The following is a 9,659-nucleotide window of genomic DNA, read 5'->3' as shown; positions in this document are numbered from 1 at the left end:
TTTGCTGAATATTTCGTTTTTGTAAATTGCTGCATGTATTATTTTCTTGTTATCACTTGTATTCCTATTTAGGATCATTACATTCCTTGAGTGAGCCTTCTAGATGAGATGTTCCTCTTCTATCCTTTACTCAAGTAGACTTCTTCTTTTGTTGACCAAATGAGATCCTTCTTGAGATATGGGTGTATGACTGTACTGTTGTTCTGCTGCCCTAGTTTTCTCATGTGTGGAGGGTACCCTTAGTGAATTAGGGTCCTTTCACCTTCGCTAGAGAGTGAGACTTCTTCGCTTGACTTGGGAGGCCTTGTAGGCCTAATATCTAGCCCAAACACCAATGAATCTTGCACTAAAATGTTACTGTTGTTATATCCGCAATTTTTCCTCCTCCTCCTCGCACGTGTGACTGTTTCTAGCCCTAGAAATAGTCCCCTACACTTCAGCCTTCTTCCTCCTTTCTTCGCTTGTCTTGGAGACCCTTAGACTTGCCTTTTCCCTTCACTTTCTTGACTTCCACCTTCGCTGATTTCAGAGCTTGCGTTATATACTTTATGAGGGAGTGGACAACCTCTATATATAGAGGATTGTCCCTCCTCTAGGCCGACATTCTGTCTTCAAGCCGACTTGACCATATCTTCACTATTTTCTTCGTTTTGCTTCATTTGAATGACGTTGTTGCATGGAGAGGACTTGGGACTTTGCTTGGAGGTATCCTTTGACCTTTATACTATTTTATACATAGTGTAACATGCCCTCAAAGGGTCTTACATAAATACATTGACTCTTGACTTCCTAGAAGCACTTAAACATGTGCTTGACCTAATTCAATGAGCAAGAAACTCATTGACAAATATCATAAAAATAATTTCTCTTTTCTTGAATAAATACAAAAGTCAAACTTACATTTATGAAGACCGAACCTAGTTACACTTCCTTCAATACTCCCTCTTAACTAGGGAGGTATTCATACAACATTACAAGGTGTTTGGCTATGTTTCAATCTTAAAGAATTCACATAAGAGAAACCGGATTTGTAATCCATCTGTTATAGCATCATATCCATCAGCATTGTTACAGTGCAAGGCCTTGACTAACAGCTCCATCTCTTCATGAGATCATGAGCTACAATGCTAGCGCGACCAATGATTTATAGAAACCTTCATCATTGTCTCTCAAGGTACATACCCACCAGAGTGTTCTCTGAGTAAGACCTTCTAGGACTATTCTTATCTTGGGTTCCCAACCCTCAAAGAATATTGGTCCTCTTGCCTACTCTTGTCTTGGATGCCCTACACATCCTCAAAGAGTATCGAATGCCACATGATTACCTAATCCTCCCATTCTTTCTTCCAAATGAAGACAAGAATGTTGTGTCTATCACGTGTCTACATTTCCATTCATGGCCTTCATCTAGACTTATGGTTGTTAGTCTTGGTCTAGTGCATGACCCATGAGATGGAAAAACACAAATGTCACTCCTTTGTAACCAAGGGTGATCCAAAACTCCCTCTTGATCAGGGACTTGTCAGAGCTCCCTCTTAACTAAGGACTCTTTCATTCATCAGCAACTTCTTCTTTGTGAGTCCTTCAACTGCTTGATCTCCTTTCTTGCTTGATGTCATGAAGTCTTTGTTCGAACTTCTTCTAGATAGGGCACCATCCATTGATCACTTTCCTTCCTGGTTTGTCATGTCATTGCTTCCTTCGTGGAAAGTGTCTTTCTTGCCATACATCGGGTATTCTTGTCATCTGGCTACTCCTTTGTCATATGTCCATGCTTCGGAATACTCTTCTCATGGATGCTTCGACCTAGTAGCCCATCATGACTTCATCCTGATATTTCTTCAACATTGCTTTTTCTTTTGTTGGATGGCTTCTTCATCACAACATCTTTGTAGAGTAGAGTCAATTATCTCCATATTTCATATCTCCAAGGGCTTCATAGGTGTCAAGGGTCATTCCTTCCTTTGTCAGAGTTTTCCTACCTTCTTTCGGGAGATATCTTCAGAATATCTTATCAGATAGTGATTCTCGATGATCATGGTGTTCTTCACATGCCTGATCTCTTTCTTCATTCGCTTCTTCTTAGATAGATAAGTCAACCATCTTATGCTTCTTGTGAGAGCATTTCTTCATTGCTTGCTTCCTAGACTAGTCAGCATTTCTTCTTGCTTCGTAGTCAGCAATCTTATACTCCTTATGTGAGCATATTCTTTTGTTGACCTTCATTGCATTGTAGTACGTGCCTTCAAGCATGTTCTTGGTGAAAGAGATTCTTTCATAATTGATCATTTTATAGAACTATTCCCACGACTCAATAATATACAAATGATAACATGCTAAACTTTAATGCATACATACCTCATCTTGATTCTCCTTTGATCATCTTAGCTTCTTGGTGTGGCCCTTCTTGCTTTCTTAGCTTGCCTGCATATCATCCTTTTCTTGAATCCCATGAATGGGATTTCCAATGAGACATCTACTTTGGTTTATGAACCTTCTTTTGAAGATTCCATCATAGGATCTTAAAGACCCTTGCCTTGCAAATGTTCCTTTTCTTTTGATGATGGAGGTCTTCTAAGATACTTGATCATGATCAATTTTTCTTTCATCATGGATGAGGTCCTATACTAGGTATGTTCCTTCTATATGAATATCCTCAGCTATATCTACCATGCTGCTATTGCTGATTTGGGGTAGCATCGGATATGCTTTAGCCACGAAACTTGTTGGAGAGGTTGGGGCGCATGAGATCTCCAATACCCAGAAAGGGTTTGAGCAGATTCTAAACAGATCAGGAGATATTAAAATAATTAATATTTTTAATAGAGTCCCTAAGTCTAAACTTAGGGAAAATAAAATATTAATGTGTATTAATATGAATCTGTGTTAGAATGGTCCAAAAGACATGGATTAAGCCAAATATAATCTTAACCGTTGATTAGGGACTTAATCTCGGCCGTTGATATGTCAACAGGAAAATTATAAGAGGAGGCTTGAGGGTCACTTAGAGAGTACACCAGAGTGATCAGTCATTCTATTCTCTAGAGCGGGGTCTACTAAGAGAGATAGAATCAGTGATCAGGAGAGCAGCTGAGGGGCATTGAGTACAGAGAAACAGAGAAGGCAGAGATTGTGCTAGGAGATTAGCGCAACAGCCAAGGAGAGTGACGTAAACCCAGCAAGGGCTCACGCAAGGCCACGCAGTGGCAGCCAAGCGCTGTGCAGAGCACCAGAGGGGCCAGCGCGGCTGACGCAAAGGCTCCCAGGGCTGATGCAGGGCCTCCTGGGGCTGACACAAGCCAAGGAAGGTTGACGCAGGGCCAGCGTTGGGCTAGGAGTGGCTGACGCAGTCCAGATTGGGCAGACGCTAGGGTTGCAGAGCAGTTTTGTGCTGAGGAACTACTGGAAGGGTTTTCCGGGGTTTCAACTAGGAGATTTCTCTCAAACTGTGAAGTATAGATGCTAAGGAAATTCTCTGTTGGGTAGGCCAGTTTCGGCACCCAGATTGTACTATGATATTGCTTAATAAGAAAACCCTCAGATAGCTGCACCAGTTTTCCCGCATTGGGTTTTTCCAAGGACATTGGTCCAAAAATAATGGTGTCATGCGGTGTGTTTGTTCTTGTTTCTTTTAGTTGTTGATCTGTAATATGTTGAGCATGCACTGGTGTTTATTTTTAGTATTTACTTTGTAAATAATTTGTTAAAGAAAAATAACAAGTAGGTAGGAATAAATCAGAAAAAGTGCCTAAAGGGTTTATAAACTAGATAAACTTAGAAACTTCAAAATGGTATCAGAGTGTGATTGCAGATCACAGGAGGACTAAAAGACATCAGCCAAGCGGAGCAATAGCAGCAGAAAACAGTTGTCCCAAAGTGAGAGAAGTTATTTCTAGCAGCGTAGAAGCTAAGAAGTGTGACGCAGAGCCAGCCAGAGCCACGCAGAAGAAGCCGGGAGTTGTGCAATGCCTCCGAGAGGCCAGCGTTGCTGACGCAGAGGGCAGAGGGCCAGAGGGCTGACGCAGGGCATCCTAGGGCTGACACAGACCCATCTAGGGTGACGCAGAGCCAGCGTGAGGTAGAGAGGGGCTGACGCAATTCACAGAGAGGCAATTGCTGGAGTCTAGAAGGCTGCAGAAATATTGTAGAGTGGAGCTAGTGAGGTACTGTAGTCAGAACAGTACCTGACAGAGCAAGGCTAGGGGAGTTGTTACAGAGGGTTTCTAGCTGAGGAACCTGGATCAGCAGTGCAGTTGCACAAGACGATCAGAGTAGGGGGCATCTCGACAAACGACAGAAGGATTTCTCGGCCGGAAATCAGGACTCAGAGGGAGTCCAGAAGAGAACTTCCAGATAGGAAGTAGAGACTCAAAGGAGTCGAACAAAGAACTTCCAGAAGGGAAGTAGAGGAGCGTCATGGCACTACACAGGGTAAGAGACCAGGATAGACTAGACGGAGCATCGAACTTCGCAGTCTGGAAGGCCATAATCTTATCAGTGCTTGACAGGAATCGTGTCAAGAACTTTGCCTTGAAGGTTATAGCTGTCCCAGTGGACCCCAATGAAAATGAAAGGTATGAAGAGGCGATGGCAAGGGCCAAGTGCATTATCCTTGACAGGGTCAAGGATCATGTGGTACCACATATACCCGAGAAGGAAACAGCAGTTGAGATGTGGGAGGCTCTCAAGAACCTATACCAGCATACTTCTGTGCAGAGAAGAATGCTGCTCAAGAACCAGATGAGGTCGTATTTAGATGAAGAAGGGTCAATCGATTGACACCTTCCTCGGAGGACTGAATGAGATTTGAGACCAGTTGACTGCTATAGGAGTGACACTGGATCAGGAGCTTATGGTGAGGACAGCCCTGAATGTTGTCTTAGAAGATTCGGATGTGTTTGTCCAAAGTATCCCAGGCAGAGGGACTCTCCTACCTTGGGACGAGATGTAGGCAGCTCTTCGCCGGGAAGAGATCAAACGGCAGTCGAAGACAGGTAGTAGCAGCAAAGGGATCAAATTTTAGTAGGAGGACGATGATGTGGCCCTAGCATCTGAGGGAAAGCAGAGGAAGCGGAAGAAGAAAGATCTCTCCAAGATCAAGTGCTTCCACTTTGGGGAGATGGGTCATTATGCGACCCAGTGCCCAAGGAAGAAGAGTTAGGGAGAGTCTTCTGAGACTAAGTCAGCGCCAGCACAGGCAGAGAAGGAAGTTTTAACAGATGATGACTGTGCCATGAGTGCACACATGCCACTTGAGCGAAAGTGGGGAGACATTGAGTTGTAATCAAGCGGACTACAGGCGATGAGGGGCAGGATCCTTGAGGTACCCAGCCTCTTGGATTAGACCTTGCTATGGGATCCCGATGACGAGTAGTAGGATTGGCTGAGTGGGTAGAGACGGATGCAGATGAAGCGGCAGAGAGAGCTCCAGTGTAGAATTACCAGGACAGCACGAGGCTAGCAGGCTGCAAAAGTGCGAGAGGCACGAGAGTGTTGCACCAGTGTAGGATGGCACAAAGAGGTGTGCAACAGTGCGATATGCAGGGAGTTGTTGCAGCAGCGCATAGGTCAGAGAGGGAGCACTTGTCAGCACCAGAGGGAGCTTCAACATCAGGAGTACTCTAGCCTGATAGAGAGGTCAGAGTTGGGAGATCAGTTACTTACTTCTCAGTAACTGAGTTGCAGTGCAGCAGTTAGCGGTGTTAGTGCTATGGGCAGCACGATGCAGCTTGATGAGAGGAGATGCAATGCATATGCAGCAATGACAGTGGCAGGGCCATGGGCAGCAGCACGAATGCAGAGGGAGTTGTAGTACAGATGCAGCAATGGCAGTGGCAGAGTTATGGGTAGCAGTACAGGATGCAGCAGTGCAGAGGATGATGGGCAGCAGGCCTAGCATCAGCACAAGGACCAATGCCAGATAATCAAGGTGATACTCAGTAAGGAGTATTGCTGCAGCACAGTCCTCGCTAAGAGGGAGTGTTGATTTGGATAGCATCAGATGTGCTCTAGCCGCAAAATTTGGTGGAGATGTTGGGGCACATGAGATCTCCAATACTCAGAAAGGGTTTGGGCAGATTCTAAACAAATCAGGAGATATTAAAATAATTAATATTTTTAATGGAGTCCCTAAGTCTAAACTTAGGGAAAATAAAATATTAGTGTGTATTAATATGAATCTGTGTTAGAATGGTCCAAAAGACATGGATCAAGCCAGATCTAATCTTAGCTGTTGATTAGGGACTTAATCTCAGTCGTTGATATGTCAACAGGAAAAGTATAAGAGGAGGCTTGAGGGTCACTTGGAGAGTACACCAGAGTGATCACTCAGTCTATTCTCTAAAGCGGGGTTTGCTAAGAGCGATGGAATCATTGATCGGGAGAGCAGCTGAGGGGCATTGAGTACAAAGAAACAGAGAAGGCAGAGATTGTGTTGGGAGAGCAGCGCAGCAGCCAAGGAGAGTGACGCAGAGCCAGCAAAGGCTCACGCAGGGCCACGCAGTGGCAGCCAAGTGTTGCGCAAAGCACCAGAGGGGCCAGCGCGACTGACGCAGAGGCTCCCAGAGCTGACGCAGGGCCTCCTAGGGCTGACGCGGGCCAAGGAAGGCTGACGCAGAGGCCAGCGCTGGGATAGGAATGGCTAACACAGTCCAGATTGGGCAAGCGCTAGAGTTGCAGAGCAGTTTTGTGCTGAGGAACTGCCGGAAGGGTTTTCCGAGGTTTCAGCCAAGAGATTTCTCTCAAACTGTGAGGTATAGCTGCTAAGAAAATTCTTTGTTGGGTAGGCCAGTTTCGGCACCTAGATTGTCTGATATTGCTTAATAAGAAAACCCTCAAATAGCTGCACTGGTTTTCCCGCATTGGGTTTTTCCGGTGACATTGGTCCAAAAATAATGGTGTCATGTGGTGTGTTTGTTCTTGTTTCTTTTAGTTGCTGATCTGTAATATGTTGAGCATGCACTAGTGTTTATTTTTAGTATTTACTTTGTAAATAACTTGTTAAAGAAAAATAACAAGTAGGTAGGAATAAATCAGAAAAGTGCATGAAGGGTTTCTAAACTAAATAAACTTAGAAACTTCAACACCTATATTCTAGAAGATATTTCTACCCATGCATTTTTATTCTCATTATAAATGCTACATCTTCATGAGTATCTAGAACTCTATGTACTTCATGCTTCTAGATTCTAAAAGATGTTTCTAGCCATGCAATTTTAGTTTATTTCTACATGCTCCTATACTACTCAAAACTTTGAAAGAAGACTTGAAGAAAAGAGTTTGACCTAGTCATAGTAGAGAGCCGGAGGATCTTCCTAATTTTGCTTCTTTTCTTCTTCTTTCATCTCTTCAGCCATGTGAGCTTCTTCCCTCTTTCTTTTGTTGTTGTTGTCCTTAAGCTTAGGACAATTACTTTTGTAGTGTCCATATTCTTGGCATCCAAAACATTGGATTTTGGACATGTCTTTGTTGTTTGTTCTTCGTAGACCAAATTTTCCAAATTTTCCCTTTCTCTTGGCCATGGTAGCAAATGCTTGCTCCTTTGATCCCACATATTCCGTTGCTTTAAGTCTGGTTTCCTTTGTCCTGCATAGGGACCACATTTCACTGAGTGTGGTTGCTTCCTTCTTGGCATATATGCTTGATGTGAAGTTGCCCCAATCTTCAAGTAGAGCATTGAGTACTACAATTGTCATTTCTCTGTCAGACATGACTTCCCCAAGCTCTTGAAGTTGATCCCTCATCTCAGAGATCTTCATGAAGTAGGGAGCTATTCCTTCCTTTGATATCTTCATTTTGTACAATTCATTTCTTAGCGATATCACTTCTCCAACTGTGGATACCGAGAATAGCTCTACTAGCTTATCATAAATTTCTTTTGATGTTTCAAATTTGGAGACATAAGGAATGAGAGAGTCCTTGATAGATTCTATTAGAATCCTTTGAGCTCTTGTCTCATCCTTATTGTACTTGGCTAAGGCTTGAGTTTGTTCCTTAGCAGGGATAGTGATATTCCCTTTGACATGTTCTAGGAGTTCATTATCCTTGAGAAGTAAATCAGTCCTCTTCTTCCATGCAGGAAAGTTATTGGTACCTACCAATTTGTTGCTTTCCTTGCAAAAAGACAATGTATATTCAGAGGGGGACATATACTTACTTGATAGATTTTTAGATGTAGTGGCTTTTCTTTCTCCTTGAAGACTTGATGGCTTGCCTTGTGGTGTACGTCCCCTATTGATCTTCTCTTCTTTGTAGGTGCCTTTGGGTAAGGCTCTTCTTATAGCTTTGTAGTCTTCCTTGATGAATGATAGATGGTAGACCTTCTTGTCCTTGAAGTGATAGAGACTTCTTGGATAGATGCTTCAACTTTTGTAGATGTTCTTTCCTTGATGAGTGTTTTTGAGTTGCCCTTTCCTTGATGTGTCACCTTAGCTCTGATACCATGTTGAAGAATTAAGAGCACTAGTGTTTGTTAGGATTCTGCACTGCTTGATAACAATTTGTGAAGCAATTTTACAATTATCTTAGCTTGATCCTCTTCTTATTATTAGCGTGTGTGTTTCATCAAACTGCTACCAAAAATATAAAGACAAGAACACAAATGTTGGCTCTCTACCAGGGCCAAAACCTCTCTCTCTTAGGGAGGAAAACCCTTCGATAAGTTTCTCTTATTGAAGCTTCTTATTGATCACTCCCAAACCCTATACCCTTGACTAGGATGTCCTCCAAGCACAATTCAAGTCCTCTCCTCTTTTCTGCTCTTTGTTTCCCGGCACATAGACTTCCATTTTCTGGCACTTTGCTCCCCAACACTTCGTCCTTGTAATATCCCTTATCAGGAATATTCCTCAAACACAAGCAAACTCCAACCAGAGATGGACTGGGAGGGCATTTACCAGATATGTCGCCTCTGAAAAGAGGACAAGATCTGAAGGCTACCTGGCCCTTTCCAGACTCTGTCTAAGAGTATAGGAGAAAACACACAAGTGGTATAGTAGTCGAGAAGCTCAAAGAGATAAAAATAACAATGGTGCAACATATAACAACATAACCATAAGCAGACACTCAAGAAATGCATAGAGAAATGCTAAGCCATTTTATTATACTGAATAATAGAATGAGTACAAGAGGTGATCAGAAATATGGCACCTCGACTTGCACAAGGCAAGTGAAGAAATACACTCAGAATAGCAAAGGAATGGCCTCTCTCTAAACTGCATCCAAGCTGCTGGAGAACTGTCGTGTTGCTGCTGCTAGAAACCAAATGAGGATTTGGGGCTATTCCCCTTCTCAGAAAATGTTGAAACTCTAGAATCGAATTCTACTCAAGAAACCCAGAAAAACCCAGAAAGCTTTTCTGAAATGGCCGACCCCCAAAAATCGCCCCCTTGATGACCCACGCAATCCCTCAAGGCTCTGCGCTGCCACTGAAATAAACCCACCACAAATTTGCCTGAAACTCAGCCAAAATCCTCCAATATGCAAGGGCTGATCCCCTGCTCAACCTCCCAGCACAAATCCCCCTGCAAAACCTCAATCCAAAACTGCTCCCAGAAAGAACTGCGTCATCCCTCTCAAGACTGCGCAGTCATCCAAGATGCTCAATCCTCCTGCCAAAATGCTGATGAAACTACTGCAAAAATATTGATGGAAATACCTTG

The sequence above is a fragment of the Pinus tabuliformis genome, chromosome X (genome assembly GCF_031772625.1).
Source record: "Pinus tabuliformis cultivar Carrire ecotype Pingquan chromosome X, CPIR1, whole genome shotgun sequence".
In the NCBI taxonomy this organism is placed as follows: domain Eukaryota; kingdom Viridiplantae; phylum Streptophyta; class Pinopsida; order Pinales; family Pinaceae; genus Pinus; species Pinus tabuliformis.
Note: the sequence above shows the minus strand (reverse complement) of the source record.